This window comes from Lynx rufus, unplaced genomic scaffold, assembly GCF_022079265.1.
Source record: "Lynx rufus isolate CCGP_SWC_20201006 ecotype Redwood Valley unplaced genomic scaffold, mLynRuf1.p SCAF_4, whole genome shotgun sequence".
Classification (NCBI taxonomy): domain Eukaryota; kingdom Metazoa; phylum Chordata; class Mammalia; order Carnivora; family Felidae; genus Lynx; species Lynx rufus.
Window position 1 is genome coordinate 3352084 of NW_025814856.1, and position 17114 is coordinate 3369197.

Genomic DNA, 17114 nt, shown 5'->3' on the forward strand with positions numbered 1-17114 from the left:
TAGAACAGGACTGCTGGGTCACAGGGAGCCGCCATCGGCAGCTTCCGAATGGACCCAAGCAGCACCATGCACAGCGATGAACACCCGCCGTCCGTCACCCCCCCGCCCCGGTCTAGAGCAGGGCTCCCTGGCCTCGGTGCCGTGGCCACTGGGGCTGGATCGGTTTTGGCTGCGGGGGGGCTGTCCGGGGCCCTGTGTGTGGGGGCGGGGAGGGGGGTAGGCTGAGCAGCATCCCGGCTGCCACCCACTCCAAACCAGGAACACCCCCAGCCGTGGAAACCAAGTGTCCCCTAGGGGACTAGTCAGCAGGGGGTGAGAGGCACTGCTCTGCCTTTTCTGGAACTGCTCATAAACTATAACCTGCATTTCAGCCCAATCCCCGGGAGATTTGTACGTGCATGAAAGTTTGAGGGGCGCTTCTCTGAACCACCATTTCCCCCCTCCCCACTGCAGACGTTTGGGGCCACGTTGTTCTCTGTGGGGCATCCCAGGCACTGCGGGGGGTGGGACAGCATCCCCGGCCCCACGCACTCCATGCCAGGGGCCTCCCCTCCTCATCACAACCCCAAATGACACCACCCAGTGGTGTTCCCTGAAGGTCAGCGCAGCCCCCTTTGAGAACCACTGGTCTGACGCCACGGCCTCGCTGAACCTGGTACTTCTAGACCAACCAAGCCATTCTCTATGCTCACTGCCCTCGGTTCTGCTTTCTGTCTCCCAGTTGTGCAAGTTTGGTTCCCGGACGAGGCCGTCCTCAAGAAAACAAGGCTTTTAGAGCGCCCCCGACAGCCTGGGAGAGGAGGAGCAAGGCAGGCCGACCGGGGGCTGGCCGGGGGCTCCCTGCTCCAGGACATCTGCCCGATTGACCCCACCCCGCACAGGACGGTGCTGCCCAGTGACAGGGGCACTTCCTGTTCCTGGAAATGGCCAATAGGCCCGAGCGTCGGGCGGTACCTCCACGACTGACTCAGGCAAAGGAGAGGCTGGCTTTTCTCCTGCTGCCAGCATCACACCCGGGACCTTTCCAAGTGACCCCGACTCCTCTCGGGAGTCACCCCTCACTCCGGAGTTTCGAAAGCAGACAAACGGCCGAGCTGAACATCAGGAACTTTCCCCGTAACAGGCCAGCACTGGAGGGGCCCGTACGAATCAGCCAGCCCCGCTCCTCTGCCCGCAGGATGAAGGGACGCGAAGATGTTAAGCGCTTTGCCCAAGCTGCAAGTCCTCACGTGGGGGGAGGTATCTCCGTGGGGAAGTTTTTTAAATGATCCATTTAATAGGAAGTTTTTAAGCGAGGCGACAATTCCTGAAAAGCACTTGCCAATTTTCTGGAATGCATAGTAGCATTTCTGTGGAAGGACTGACCTCCTCAGCACAAACTCCTCTCCCGCGATCCTGCTGTTAACAGGTTACAGGAAGAATCTTGTATTCTGATTAATCTTTTGGGGCATCTTAGTGTAAGTCAGAACTTACTCATTTTGATTCCAGTAACGCTTGCTGTCACCGGAATCTTAATTATTGCATCTAACAGGGCTGGTGGCTAACAAGCTTGCCTTTTATAGATACTCACAGCTTGCTTTTATTTGTTCTAGAACGCAAATGACATCCCATTGTAAGTTTTGGCTGCAAGACTAAGTCGGAAGCTTGTTCACATACTTCGCATTGTCCCGAGACACTAGCCGGGGTGCTGGGGAAAAGTGCAAGGGACACTTCTCGGGGCATTCAGCTACAGAGCGAGCTGCCCGTAAACCAACCGATCCGTACAACTAAAGCGAATCTCACCACGGAGCTGTCTGACTGACCGCGGGCGCTGTGCTCTGATACAGGCTGCACTTCTGCGGTTGCTGCTGCCTTAGACAGGCTGCGCTCGAGATGAACAAGGCAGGACCGAGCCCCCACCAAGAGCCTGCGCTGACTGACAGTTCCCAATTTATAGCCCTGGCTGGTGGGCGGGGCGGGGCGGGGAGGGCGGGGCCGAGAGTGGGGGAAAGAAATGTGTCACCGGCTTTGAATGAAGCGCAGGGGCATGTTTACCCAAGCAACCAGCCCTGGTAAACAGTCGCTATCTCTGGCTCACTGAGGAGGAGGTAGGGAGTGACACTGTTTTGATCAAAATCCACGGGGTGGCTGCAAAGTGCCCCTCCACGGGGTGAGGGTTTTCCGCTCCAGTTAGAGGGAACACATCTGCTGCCCCAATATGCGCAATATACGCGTTCGCCTGAGGGTCACCCGAGTATCCAACTTCTCAACGGGAAGAGCGAGGGAGAGTAAAGAACCAGAAGGCTCTGGGTCCAGTGTCCATCACCAGCCAATCTTATATGTGAATTTTGTCACATGTGACCCACTGGGTTCAGGTCCCGGCTTTTCTGATACTCTCCAGCAGCCGCAAGGAAAACATCAGGCTGGAAAGCACTTGAAAAGTAGGTTGGCCAGGCAATAATTTTACAAACACGGGGAATTAGATCAAAAAAGAAATTCCACTCGGGACTGAAACAAGTCTCCAGTGGAGAGCAGTCTAGGATATGTTCAAATGGCTAAAGGTTCTTCCCCCCGGATGAGCTGTCACAATGAGAGCACGTTTTCTTCCACGGAGACCCCAGGGGGACCCAGGTCTACCTGTTGTGGCAAATCAAACTCAAACATAATTTCATCAGAGAAAAATATATGCAGATGTTCAATTAAAACCTGGAGTCCGCAGTCCTGGCGCTGTTTGCTGGCCCTCATTGTTTGCTGAGTAACAACGGTTGCCAGGGACAACGCAGTCCACTCCCGTCTCTAAGAGCCTGTTGCTGGGCAACCGCAAGAATACTTCCCAAACCAAACAATGTCATCCCTGGAGCAATCCCCTCTATCTCACATTAACCAGATCTAAAAAAAAACCCTCCCAAATATGTAATCTATTATTTTCAGAAGCCCTAAGAGAAAGGCAAATAATCTCTTCTCTATAGTAACCAAGGGGGAAACAGTTTACCATATTTGTTCTGAAATAACAAAACCCAAGAAGGACCAATCTCCCCGCGGTCAGCATCAGAGCAGAAACGTCTACAAGCCTTCCCAGTGCTGGGAGGAGAAAGTGCCTTTTTCTCCAAGAGGAAAGAATTTATTTATCATCAAGCAAACAATGTGGGATATTCATAGCTGCACATGGGTTTTCTGGGCAGGGATTATACAAACTAAAACTAACTGGGGATTGAGCTATTTGAAAAAGATGTAAGAACAGAGGAGTAGATACCTAATTTAAAAGACTTTTGAAAATGTCATGTACAGACAAATAAGTGCAAACCAAATTGTTGACTCAGCATTAGAAGTGCCTCCTGGGACTCTGCGGGAAGGAACCGACAGCATCTGGTGTCCCTGTGCCTGCTCTTCCTGCCCCACTCAGCAACAGGAAGAGGAAGACGAAGAGGAAGAGGAAGCCAGGCCTGGGAAGCACAGGGACACACAGTCTCGGAGAGCAGTGATAGGGAGGTGTCTAGCTTTGGCCAATCTTGACCCACCGAGAAAAAAACCCAAGCTAACCTCAAAGCCAATCCAGCCTTGGCTCTGTCCAGAGGAATTTGGGCTTTGGAACTTGGAAGGGAAGGGGATAGCACCCCATCTTACAAGGGGAGGGCACAGTTCTAAGGGGATGGTCTTATTCTAAGGGGGGAGCATGGCCAAGAATCTTAAAACATGCTGACAGAACAGGAAGTATGTGGCCGTAGCCACAGTGGGTCCACATTTTAGGTTATAAAGGCACCCGGCACTGATAGATTTGTGCGTGATTAAGGTATACACTTTCAGCTCCCAGCTGAGGTTTGGCCTCCAGCGAAACCTGGCCTTTGAGATAGACATGACTGACGCAAAGCAACCTTCTTTTCCTAAGAGAGCATACAGGAGGCGCTCTTTGAATAAACAAGTCAGAATGAAAGTGTTTCCTTGAGAGTAAGGGGAGGCAGACTCCACACTGTTAAAATCTGAACCTGGGTTCTAGGGAGATGGGAAGTTTGAAGCCAGATATTTGGGCCATTAACGCATGGCAAAGCAGTAACGCTGATCTCTAGCCTGGAAGTGAGACCACCAGCAGCTGAAAGTGTGGGAGTCACTGCTCCCAAGGCCTAGGGGACACTGCCAATTCTGCCTGTGCTCTGCATCTGAAGGGAGGCTCTGACACACAGCTGTGAGGGTCCCGAACCCCATCTCTGGAAAGAGGATTGACATGGGGGTCCTCTGTACATTATTCATTGATCTCAATACAAACTATTTATTGAGTGCCTGGCATGGGCCAGGCATTTCCCACAGACAAACAGACAAAGTTCCCTTCCCTTCTGGAACTTATATTCTGTCCCCAGGTAGTGGGGGTGGGTGGGGAAGGATAGAGACAGTAAACAAAATAAGAAAATCTACAATATGTCAGATGGCGATAGATGCCAGAGGTGGGGGGTGGGAATGGAGTGGAGGCAGGGAGCAGTGGGGTGAGATGGGGTTGCAATTTTTAAAGGATTGCCGAATGCCTCCCCCAGAAGACTCATTAAGGAAACAAGGAAAGTGAGGGGCTGAGCCATCTAGGGGAAGAGCATTCCTGTGGAGGGAATAGCCAGTGCAAAGGCCTTGAGATGAGGCCATGCCTGGCTGGTGACTTGAGCTGGGCAAACTAGGAGACAAGAAGAGGGGGAAAGGCCCACAGAGACAATCATACAGGCTTCGGCTTCTGCTCAGGATGAAATAGAAGTGATCAGAGGGTTTTAGCCCAGGGAATGATCTGATCTGACTTGGCTTTAACCAGGTGCCTCTGGCTACTGGGTTGAGAGAACAGGCAAACAAGGAAAAGGATGCAAGGAGACAGAGCAGCTAAGAGGGTGGTGTGATGGTCCAGGTGAGAGACGGTGACGTGGCTGAGCCTGGGTGATGGCAGTGGAGGGGTGCAAAGCAGTCAGACTCTGGATAAAGGGAGGTGGAGTCGATAGGATCTACTGATGGGCTGGATGTGGGGTGTGAGAGAAGGGAGTTAAGACTGTGTCAAAGATTTTTGGCAGGGAAAAGGATGAGATCAGGAAAACCGAGGGAGAAGTTCTAAGGAGCATTAGAAGTGCTCCTTCTAGAAGAGGACTGGGGAGCACTCAGAAGTTGAGTTTTAAAGGTGTGAGGTGGGTGAGAGGCTCTTAGACACCCAAGCTGGAATGCTGAGAAGGTCAACAGATATATAAGTGAGGGCCGGAGGGGCCAGTGGTAGGCTGGAGTCACCAGTGTCCAGATGCCCTGGGCCAGAGTTTTAGTATACAGATGTACAGATGTGCGTAGCGTCTAAGGATGTGGACTGGAGCCAGCAGTGTATCGCTGACAAGGACTGGAGCCAGCAGTGTATAGATGCCTACTTAAGGCCAGGAGCCTGGCTGAGCTCATCAAAAGAGGGCGGAGAAGAGGCCCAGGGTTGGGCTCTTTGGCTCTCCACCATTTAGCGATCCTAAAGAGGAGGAAATCCAGCAAACCGAGTAGCGTCCTGAGCATTAGTTGAATTGGGGGCTGAGAACTGATCGCTGGATTATGGTGACGTGACAGAGCAGTTCCAGGGGAACCCTGTGGGCAAAGTCCACAGAGATTGGGGGATTCAAGAGAAACCAAGAGTCGTGGAACTGGAGACCCCAGGCACAGGCAGCCCCTGAGGCATCTCTGCTGGAAAGGAAAGGAGAGGAAGAGGGTAGCCATGGAAATGGGAAGTCCGCTTGGGAGAGGGCTTCTGAAATGGAAGAAGGGACGGGCAGGACCCAGCGGGCGGGAGTGGAGAGAACTGCTGGCAGAGTGCCGTTACACAGGTGAGACGGGATGGAGACATCCCGCGGAAGAGAGGAGGGGCTGGCCAGAACTTGCACGTGGCCATTGGTCCACCAGCCCAGGACAGGGCCTCCACCCAGACGCAGGGAGAGGTGGGGTACCACCAAGTCATAAATGGGTTATCCCAAATCCGCAAGTCTCTTCAGGAGCTCCCAGTCCCCAGTGCCATCCCTCAGCTGTGGGGTCCCTGTGTGACGATTCCAGGGCCCTTCCAAGTCTACTCAAGCCCCCGACAGCCAGAGCGCTGGCCCCTGCAAGGCTGCTGGGAGGCCTCCAACCTCAGCAAGGTGGAAGGCTTGAAGCGTGGGGTGGGAGCTGGGCATCGCACAAGATGACTCAGGTCTGCAGATCTCACGCCAGAGTCTCCGGCAGAGCCCGGGCTGAGAAGGGTGAGCTGGAGCTAGGGACGAGCCCCCACATGGCCTCCCTGGGCCCCAAGGCTTCAGGGCTCCATCCGCCCATGCAGGAGTCTGAAAGTTTGCGTCCCCCCCAAATTCATACGTGGCAACACCTAATGCTCAAGGTGTTGGGCGGTGGGGTCTTGGGGAGGGGGTTGAACGCCCTTATGAAAGAGGCCCCAGGGAGCTCCCTCAGCCCTTCCAGGCTGTGAGGACACAGCGAGAAGTCTGCTGCCCCGAAGAGGGCCCTCACCGGTCATGCCAGCACCCGAACTCAGAACTGGGAACACTGGATTTCCGTGGTTTAGAAGCTGGCCAGTCCGTGGTATTGTTACGATGGACTGAGCCAACCCCACGCTTGCCCCCCACCCTGTGGGTCTCCCTCAACAGCCTCACAGAACCCATCCTTCGTGTTTCGCCCCACACATGATTTGCTCTTTTCATTGCTTTCTTTATGATGACTATGCACCTCTTTCCAGATCCACCAAAACGTCTGATCTTTCCAGGTCCAACGATTGCTAGAGACTAGTTCTAATACGGCTCCTTTTTCTGCCATGTCAACGTACAAACATGCAAGCTTAAATAAGAAAAAGTCTCAGCATCACGTTGAAAAACAAAAGTGTATTTCTTGCTAAGTCATGCTGGAAGTATGCAAGATTACCAAGAAATTTAGCGTAAGATAAACAAGTACGGCCAGGAATCCTGCTGTGGGAGTTTCAAACGCAGAGTCCTCCGGCTGGGGCCACCAATGCACTCGGCACCGGGCTGGCACGCTGTCCCCTGCTGGGAGGACCTCTCGTTGCTTCAAGTGGCCTGGGAGCTGCGCCTCTAGGGGCCCGGGACCAAGAATCTAGTCTGACATCCCTTCGGCAGGACCCAGGGGTCTCTGAGGAAATGAAAATGAAGCAACAAAAGGCAAAATTGGAAATGTTTACCCAACCCGTCACCTCCCACCTCATCTCTGGCCCCGCCATCCAATCCTACGAGAACAAAAGCACATTCTGTGTCTGTCCCCGCGAAAGTTTCAACCCCAGTGCAAACCTCAGTGTGCTCTGACAGAACGGAGCAAAACAGCCTTTTACAAAAGTGTTAAACTCATTTTTCTAATTAAATCCAAAGAGAGAAGTCTTGGAGATATGTTAGGTTTTTTTTTTTTTTTTTTAACGAACCCTAATTAATTCTAAGACGATACACTGAAACAGATTCCATTTTCAGAAGGCATTCTAATCAAAAGGCTGGGGGGACATTTTAATTTTTTAATTAAGAAGGTGCCATGAAACCTTGAAAATATTTTAAATGGTTTCCTATTTCATAAAGGTTTGAGGTGGGCCCTCGTCTTTCTCAGCAGGCGCTCTGGGCTGGCGTGCAGCGGGGTGGGACCGTGGGGCGTGAGACCAGGGGGCAGCTCGCTCTGTCGGGCACAAATGCCTGGCTTTGTGCGCTTCTGTTTTTGGTGTCTCCATTCCCGGCTCCGTATTAAGTCAGCTCCCAAAGCAGAGCACAAGATAATTTTGGAAAAAACTGGAATAGAATGTTCTAGCTCTGCTTGAAAGGTGGCAAGAGCGACAGAGAGGAGTCCTCTGAAACGTAACACAAGTAACAGTGAGCGGCCTCCACTGGCCACCTCTCCCCCACCCCTGTCCTCCCAGGCCCCATATTGGTTCCAATCCTCCTTGCTTCTGGAAGTCTCGGGGCTGATGTCGCCTAGCTGCTGGGCGATCTGGACCATCACTACGCTTGAAAAGCATTTACTACTACTTCAGCCGGATTTTTAAAAAGATAAACAGTTGAGACACTTCTGTCCAAATGAAATTTGAAACTGTTGGAGTAAAGAAAAAAGTCGGGTCGAATCAATAAAAAGCCCTCTAAAGCTTACTACTGCCTGGGATAATGAAGACCCGATTGCCTTCTGCAGAAGTCAAATCTGTTTTGCGACCTGAATTTCATGCTTAAATTTTTTTTTTAACATTTATTGATTTTTGAGAGAGAGCGAGAGAGTGCGAGCGGGGCAGGGGCAGAGAGAGAGGGAGACACAGAATCCGAAGCAGGCTCCAGGCTCCGATCTGACAGCACAGAGCCTGACGCGGGGCTTGAACCCATGAACTTGAGATCATGACCTGAGCCGAAGTCTGGCGATCAAGCGACTGAGCCATCCAGGCGCCACCCCGAATTTCATGCTTAAGAGGAGATTAAGCATGGATGGCTGACCTCAGTGGTGTGGGCTCGGTGCCCCTCTCTGGGGATCTAAGGCATCTCCCCGGGCTACTACTCAGCGCGTGTTGATGAGGAGGACATCTGTGAGGGTGCAGGAGACCAGCAGAAAGCTGCCGGATTCTTCTCTCTCTGGCGGATAGGACGTGTGCATTTGGTCCTTACTTGTGTGTGACCGCGGCTAACCACACGGGGACTTCTTGTAGCCGCTAGACAGGCCTGTGCAGGCCTCAGGGGCTCTGGGAAGTGTCCCAGTCAAGGTCAACACTCAAGAAGACAGAAGATGGAATGGGGCAGTCCCACCCCAAGCGGGCTGACGGGCCCAGGTGGGGGCCGCTGTGGAGCTGGGGGCAGGGTAGGAGGCACCCAGGGCAGGGGCACCTGCTGAGAGGAGCAGGGGGGCGCCAGTGCCCTCCCTGAGCGTTTCCCCTCACTCCTGCTCTCCTCCCCGACCAGCATCCTCCTACCCTTGAGTGCGCGACAGGGGAGAGCGCCCAGGGCCCGTGTCTTCCCCTCGACACACGGCCCAAGCAGAGCGATGACGCCGTGTAAACAGAACATGCTTCCTGAGAGGAGGCGCTGCGTCCAAGTCCCGTGTCCTCCACCTTCTAGCTGGTGACCTTCAGCCAGTGACTTAAGGCCTTCAGAGCTTCCATTTCTCTACCGGTAAATGGAGCAAATACCTTCTGTCTGCCCCCCGGGGGCCACCGTGCTGAACAAGGTGAGGCTGACAATCGTGGAGTTTAATTACCAGCGCTGCACATGGGAAGCGCTCCGTAAATATCCATTAAAGTCCTGGTCGGAATCCCCTCCACTACGAGGTAGCCAAGAGCTCCTGCCGGGTTTTGCCTGTTCATTGATCTGAAACTCTGAAAGCAGGGAGACGCTTTGCTATTTGGGATCTCACAGGCAAACAAGCATGCTAAACGCCTCGGGGGATGGCTCGCGCTGTGTGCTGCGTCCATCCCAGGGCATATTTGTCGGGTTCGTCATTTTGGCCAATACTTAAAACTCACACCTCTTGCAGCATCCAGCCAAACTTCCAACGTAACCCTGCTGCCTTACTGTCATAAAAATTACATTTTATCATTGCCTCCTTTTCCCTTCTCAGGCATCCTGTCCTTCCGTGGGACCTCAGAGCGTAGACGGTACATTTTCCACGGCCGAGCATCTCTTACATCGCTTGACAAGTGGTGCCTGATGCAGATGTGTCCAGTGCTGTCGTTCCTGGCGGAGACGGAGCGGGAGCTGGTGGGTCTCTTCAATTCCCCATAAGGAGACCCTCTTGGCCTTTTCTTCTTTGCTACAAGTTTCCAGGCTTTGTGTTGTTAAACTGATGAAGGCTGACGCAAAGCCCCGCAACAAAGTGAGGGGCTCCTGCCCGACAGCAGGGTCAGCCCCCGCAGAAAACGACCTTTGAGCATCCCTCAAGGCCTGGGACGTGTCTGAACCTACTTGTCAGGGATGCAGAGCTAGCCGGAAGCACGATTTCCTTTCTCCCTCGGAACTGATCCTATGGAAACACACATGTCCGAAGAGGCAAAGGGCCAAGTGCTGTACCCTGGTGTTCGTAGCAGCAGGATTCATAACAGCTCCCAAGCAGAAACAATTCACGTGTCCATCAGCTGATTAAGCAAAATGTGGTCTATCCACGCAAGAGAATGTTACTCGGCCGTAAGAAGGAGTGAAGCTCTAACTCACGCCACAGTGTGAATGGACCTTGAACACACAACGCTCAGACACAAAAGCCATTTATGTGAAATGTTCAGAACAGGCGCACCCACGGAGAGTGAGTTAGTGGGTGCCGGGGTCGGTGGGGGGGGGGTGGCATTGGGGTGACTGCTAATCGGACAGGACTTCTTTTGGGAGTGATGGAAATGTTCTGGAGTTAGACAGTGGTGATGGTTACATAAGCCCCAAGGATACACAAAGACCCACTGAATTACACACTCTAAATGGGCCAACTCTGTGGTAAGTAAAATATATCTCAATACAGCTGTGAAAACAAGATCTACAGTGCCCTGGCGGAGTTACTCGAAGTCACAAAAAAACTGCAAACAACTTAAATGTTCATCAGTAGTAAAATCGTTCAATAAATTACGGTACATCCCTAGTGTGATGCCATGACACCATCAAAAAGAATGAAGCACGGGGCACCCGGGGGCTCAGTCGGTTGGGCGTCCGACCTCGGCTCAGGTCACGATCTCACGGTCCGTGGGTTCGAGTCCCGCGTCGGGCTCTGTGCCGACAGCTCGGAGCCTGGAGCCTGCTTCCGATTCTGGGTCTCCCTCTCTCTCTGCCCCTCCCCCACTCACGCTCTGTCGTGAATGCGGAGCGTACAGGCAACACCACTGCTATTCGACCCACTTGGTCTACAGTATGCTGCCACTTACACGGCCAGAGGCTTTAATATTAATTCAATATCAAACACCAAGAGGAAATTTGCTGGACAAACCAACTGTGGAGCATTCGTACAGTGGAGTACAACTCAGCAATGAAAAGAACCAGCCATCGACGCGCGTGACGGCACGATGAGTCTCGAAGGCGTTACGCCAAGCGACGGGGAGGGGAGCAGAGCGGGTGGCCAGGGGTCAAGGGTGGAGTGAGGGTCTGGCTGCAGAGGGGCAGCTCAAGAGAACGCACCCCAGGGTCGGAACTGCTCTCTGCCCACTTGGTGGGTGGTGGTTACCAGAACCTATGCGTGTGTGAGAAAACTCACCCCAAAATGTAAACATGACTGTATGTAAACTTAAACTATGAATAAACAGAAAGGAACAAAGTGAATTTACCAAAAAGCAGGCGCAGGCTCAGAGGATTCAAAAGTGAACAAGCCAGATCTGGGGGTGCGGACATCCTCATGCAGCAGAGTAGACAAGAAACCAGTCACCAGATATACAAGGTTATTTCATAGAGATCTGGGCCGTGACAAAGGGAGAAGGCAGAGGGACAGAGCCGGTGGGGAGGGGTGGTGGAAAAGGGGCTCCCAAGCTGTCACCAGGCCAGTGAAGGGTGTTGTGGAGGACGGTGCTGACATGAGACCTGGCCAGACATAGGGAGATGGGAGCAAGCACTCCCAGCACAGGGAGCAGGAGGTGCAAAGGCCCTGTGGCAAGGGAGGGCAGGGGGCTGGAGACAACAGCAGAGACCCCGAGGGCATGGCCAGAGGTCTGAATCTTATTCCAGTTCCTGAGGGAAACTCCAAGCAGGGCCACAACACATTCTGGTTAAACTATATTCTTCTTAGACTATTGGGAGAAAGAGTGAAGGCAGGAAAACCAGGGAGGAAGCTCCCACGGCATACACTGTTTAAAGATTTTAATAATAATTAATGCTTTTTAAGTCCCTAACTGAGCTTATTAGCACCTATATATGGAGGCTGGATAGCAAATCTGTCATTTTATAAAGAAGTCAAGTAACATTGATCCCAGTAAATGAAAGGTTAACTAATTAAGTATTTAGTCACCACGAAAGTAAATGAAAGCCTCTACGACTTTCATGCAGGTAATTGCACTCTTAGTAAGTCATCACAGCCCACAAGCATCAGCTTGCTTATTAATTCAGTGTTAACTGTCCGTATTGACTTATACATGCCATTATCCCAAAATCAAATAATTTACAAGCATACTTATTTGTTTTAAAAAGGGACATAAAAAAGTAGACAGAGGAAATGAACAAGGCCTTGAACCTGTAGTTTGGTTACAGTTACTCACTGGTAGGGATTAATATAGTAAATTGAGTTCAATCAGGGGTTGGCAAACTTCTTCGGTAAAGGGCCAGAGTATGTTTTTGGCTTTGCAGACCATAGGGTCTATGTCAAAACTACTCAACTCTCACTGTTTCCAGAAAGCTGCCAGTGACCTTACATAAGGAATGGGTGTGGTTGCATTCAGAGCCCTACCAGAACCTGCGGCAAAGGACATACATCAGCAATACTGATCCTGTCTTTAAAATGTTGACATTTTGCTCGATGGATTTTTGTGTGTGTGTGGCATGTTTCGATTTTTAAAATGCTACATAAGTGAAATGTGACTTATCTTGATACCTGAGGTTTTCTGGCCCTGGACCTGTTTCAATAAAACTTTATTTACAGACACTGAAACTTGATTTTCATATAGTTTTCATGTGGCACAAAATATTATTCTCTTGATTTTTTTTCAACCATTTGAAAATGCAGGAGATATTCTCAGCTTGTAGGACTTACAAAAAAACAGGCGGGTGCCCCGTGTGGCCCCCCAGCGTGTAGTTGGCTGACCTCTGTTTTGGGTGGCCGTTTGTGAAGCAGGTCTGGTTCCTCCTTGTATTCTTGGAAAAGCAACTTCTAGCAAGTTGGCACTCAGATGACTCTGAACAAAAGTGCTCTTTTCACCTTTCTGAGCTTCCTGCTTGGGTTACTTGCCATTCTCTTCTCACCCAAAGGTCCCCCAAAGGCACCAGCACACAGACCCAGAACGCCAGCCATCTGTAGACCGTGTCCCCCATCTGCCTCGTGCTTTCCTTTCCAGTAAGGACCACTGACTCAGAAGTGTAGTTTTCCCAGGGCGCCGGGCTCCGGGGGGTTCAGTCGGTTTCAGCTCAGGTCATGAGCTCACAGTTCATGAGATTGAGCCCCGCCTCGGGCTCCGTGCTGACAGTGAGGGGCCTGCTTGGGATTCTCTCTCCTCTCTCTCTCTCCCTTCCCTGCTCACGCGCTCTCTCTCTCTCTCAAATAAACTATTTTTTAAAGAAGTGTAATTTTCCTAAGTGGGGGTATGCAAGTTCAGTGAGTTAGCTACACACCATCCAGCTGGTACACAACCACAAGATAAATTCCCAGGGTCTCTACTGAAGCTCCATTCCCATGATGCAGCAGGAGGGATGGGACTCCCAAGGACTATAAACTATGAAAGAATAAACTATGAAACTAGAAACGATGAAAGAATATGCCTCCTTTAATATAATACTAGAAAATATAACTGGAGTGTCTATTATTCTTAGTTTTTAAAGTATTTTTTATTATTTATTTATTTTTTGAGAGAGAGAGAGAGAGAGAGAGAGGGAGAGAGAGGTAGAGAGAATGACCATGGAGGGGCAGAGACAGAGGGGAACAGAGGATCTGAAGTGAGCTCTGTGCTGACAGCAGAGAGGTCAATGCGGAGCTCAAATTCACAGACCATGAGATCATGACCTGAACGGAAATCAGATGCTTAACCGACTGAGCCACCCGGGCGCCCCTATTATTCTTATTTTTAATTGTGGTAAAATATATGATTATATATATTATTTATACATTATACATATATATATGCACACATATTATTTATATATTACAAACATACATATATATATAAAATATATAAATTTATCAGGTGCACGGTTTTCTTTTTTTTTTTTTTATTTTATTTTTTTTCAACGTTTATTTATTTTTGGGACAGAGAGAGACAGAGCATGAACGGGGGAGGGGCAGAGAGAGAAGGAGACACAGAATCGGAAACAGGCTCCAGGCTCTGAGCCATCAGCCCAGAGCCTGACGCGGGGCTCGAACTCACAGACCGCGAGATCGTGACCTGGCTGAAGTCGGACGCTTAACCGACTGCGCCACCCAGGCGCCCCAGGTGCACGGTTTTCCAGTGTGGCATTAGGTACAGCCGTCGCCACCATCCATCTTGCAAAATCGGAGACTCTGTCCCTCTTAACTGTAACTCTCCGTGCCCCTGGCTCCCACCATCTACTTTCCGTCATGAATCTGGCTTCTCTAGGGACCTCACAGAGGTAGAACCATAGCGCGTTTGGTCCTTTTGGAACTGGCTTATTTCACTGAGCATAACACCCTCAAGGTCCATCCGTGGTGTAGCAGGTGTCAGATTTCCTTCCTTTTTAAAGCTGAAGACTGTTGGTGGCACCACACCGTGTTTATCTGTTCACCCGTCGATGGGCCGTTTCCACCTCTTGGCTACTGTGAGACGTGCTGCTGTGAACGTGGGTGTGCAAATATCTGTTCAAGCCCCTGCTTTCAGTCCTTCGGGTGTATGCCCAGAAGTGGAGTTGCTGGACCATATGGTAGTTCTATGTTTAATTTTCTTTTTCCCAAGGAGCTGCCTGACCGTTCTCCATAGCAGCTGCACAATTTACTTTCCCACTAGCAGTTCACAATGGTTTCCATTTCTCCAAATCTTTGCCAACAATCTTCGTACTTTTCTGTTTGTTTGGGTGTTTTTTTAAGGATAGCCACCCTAATGGTGCAAAGTGGCCTCATTGTGGTTTTGATTTGTGTTTCCCTAATGCTAAGTGATGTTGAGCACCTTTTCCTGTGATTATTGGCCATCTTCATACCTTCTCTGGAGAAATGTCTATTCAAGTCCTTTGCCCACTTTCTAATTGGGTTGTTTCTTTGTTGCTGTAAAATTGTAGGAGGTCTTTATATATTCTAAATATTAACCCCTTCTGAGATACATGATCTGCAAATATTTTTTCACATTCTGTGGGTTGCCTTCTCACTCTGTTTCTAGTATGCTCTGATGTACAGAAAAGTTTTTTAAGTTTCATGAATCCCGATTTATCTACTTTTTCCCTTTTGTGACCTTGCCTTTGGTGTCACAGCAAAGGAATCACTGCTGAATCCAATCTCACGCAGCTTTCCCCCCGTGCCTTCTTCTAAGACTGTTGTACTATTAGCCCTGACATTTAGGTCTTTGATCCATTTTGAGCTAGTCTTGTATATGGTGTGAGGTAAGGATCCAACTTCATTCTTTTGCAGGTGGATATCTAGTTTCCCAACATCATTTGTTGAAAAGACTGTCATTTCCCCCATTGAATGGTCCTGGCACCCTTGCTGGAGTAAGATATTATAAAGAAGTAATTAAAGTGACATGTGAAGATCCAGTCTTGCCAAGAGGGCGCCCTCAATATGAATTTGTGAAAGAAGCTGGCATAAATGAGGTGAATTCTACTTTTCCCCTTCAATGGTGATGGATAGGTCCGTGCACACCTCTCATTTCTGTTTTCCATGGTGACTTTCTCATGATCATTTTCAAATGGAACTTGTGCGTAGCTGACCCGCACAACTCTACAGAGATACAAACGTCTCGTGAGGACCTGCTTTTTCTGGTTCCTACTGAAGTGTTAGATTTCCACCTCATTTCAGCCCTCTTTTATTAAAAAAAATCTAGGGGTGCCTGGGTGGCTCAGTCGGTTAAGTGGCCGACTTCAGCTCAGGGGAGTCATGATCTCTCGGTTTGTGAGTTCGCACGTCGGGCTCTGTGCTGACAGCTCGGAGCCTGGAACCTGCCTCGGATTCTGTGTCTCCCCCTCTCTCTGACCATCCCCTGTTCATGCTCTGTCTCTCCCTCAAAATAATAAGTAAACATTAAAAATTTCTACAGAATATTTGGAAGTGGCTTAAATTCTGTAATATGCCCCCTCAAATAGCTACAGCAGGATTCTATACCTTGGGTCAATAGATTCACAAGGGTCACACTTCAGGGAGTCCATGAACTTGAGCTTGAATGTGAAATTTAAGTGGGGGCATGTGTGCTTACACCTGGGGAGTAATTTCTGGGGAGAAATTCCCAACTTTCAGCAGACTACAAAAAAGGTCCAGCCTGAAGAAGGGTTAAGAACCACTGGGCTATCGTGATATGTGGGTTTGTCTTTTTTTTAAAGTTAAGTTTATAAATTCAAGGACTCCAATTTAAACGGGCCTTGTTGTATAATCCAGGCAGGTCAGCGGTCTTTAGAAGAAAGACACACAATTCACTTCTTGGAGGAAGGTCGTAAGGGTGGCCGTGGGCCCCAATCACATATGGCAGAGACATGGGGCCAGGTGACTGTCACGGGAGTACGGTGAGACGCACGCCCCATCTCTAGCAGGAAGCCACAGTGTGAAGGCATCTGGTCTCCTTTCCTACCAGCCCACAGTTAGGAATTCAAACAGTCCAGGAAGGGATTGTGCTGATAAGTAGCTACACCTTCAATGAGCACCTCGGCAATAAGCAACCCACAGGCCACCAAGCCCACGCGTGCCACGGATTTGAAACTTGAGAGAGAAGCCTCTGCCAGCGGGGCACTGAGAGGAGAAGGGAGCAGCCGACCTGAGGAAACATAACTGATTTGCCATCTTTGGTAGCCAACACTGACCGGCCCTGCAGCAAGGAGGTTAAGGCGAGGCCCCACTTGCTCTTACCCCAGAGAAGCCCCACACCCGTTCTGCTTCGAGCAGCGATCCCTAGAACGTCTTAATTCTAAAAAAACACGGCCACAACGAAAGATTACAAGGTCGCGCAGAATTCATTTCAGGTGGGATTTTAGTGCAATATAAGATGGCTGAAATGTGGAAATGGCTTTTTTGATCTCTGAACGCTGATTTTTTTCCTTAGTGATTAGCCATCACACATTTTTACTTCTTAGGAGTCACTGTTAACGGCATATTCCAGTACGAAGGTATGTGGTCACAGACGTCGGCTTCTCCCACACGGGAGCCTGCCTCCTTGGGCCCTGGTCTGCAGCAGTAACTTGTGTCCAGAATCACTCCTGGATGCCAGGATTTGCACACCAAATTCCAGAGCTGGTGCCACCTGCCAAAAGGGAGTGGCAGTCCTCAAGTGACAGCCACGCAGGGCTGAGTGTTGGAGAGCTGGAGACCAGAAAGGAGAGAAACGCATGCTTCCCAACTGCAGAGCGCCTTACTGCCCTGGGGTGATAGTCTGAACCTGACCCGGG

The 17114-nt window shown here is 50.4% G+C and overlaps 1 protein-coding gene across 3 annotated transcripts in view; it reads right to left on the bottom strand.

Annotated features, from left to right (window-relative positions):
- Window positions 1–17114, bottom strand: part of RFX2 (regulatory factor X2) — a 91064-nt gene that overhangs the window by 54950 nt on the left and 19000 nt on the right. For 2 of the 3 annotated variants that reach the window (XM_047095410.1, XM_047095408.1), the window contains exon 1: window positions 1783–8211. The exons of the other annotated variant lie outside the window; for it this stretch is intronic. The gene's annotated coding sequence lies outside the window, so the exon portion shown is untranslated. Of the gene's footprint in view, window positions 1–1782; window positions 8212–17114 lie in introns of those variants that run through there. 3 annotated transcript variants of the gene reach the window in all.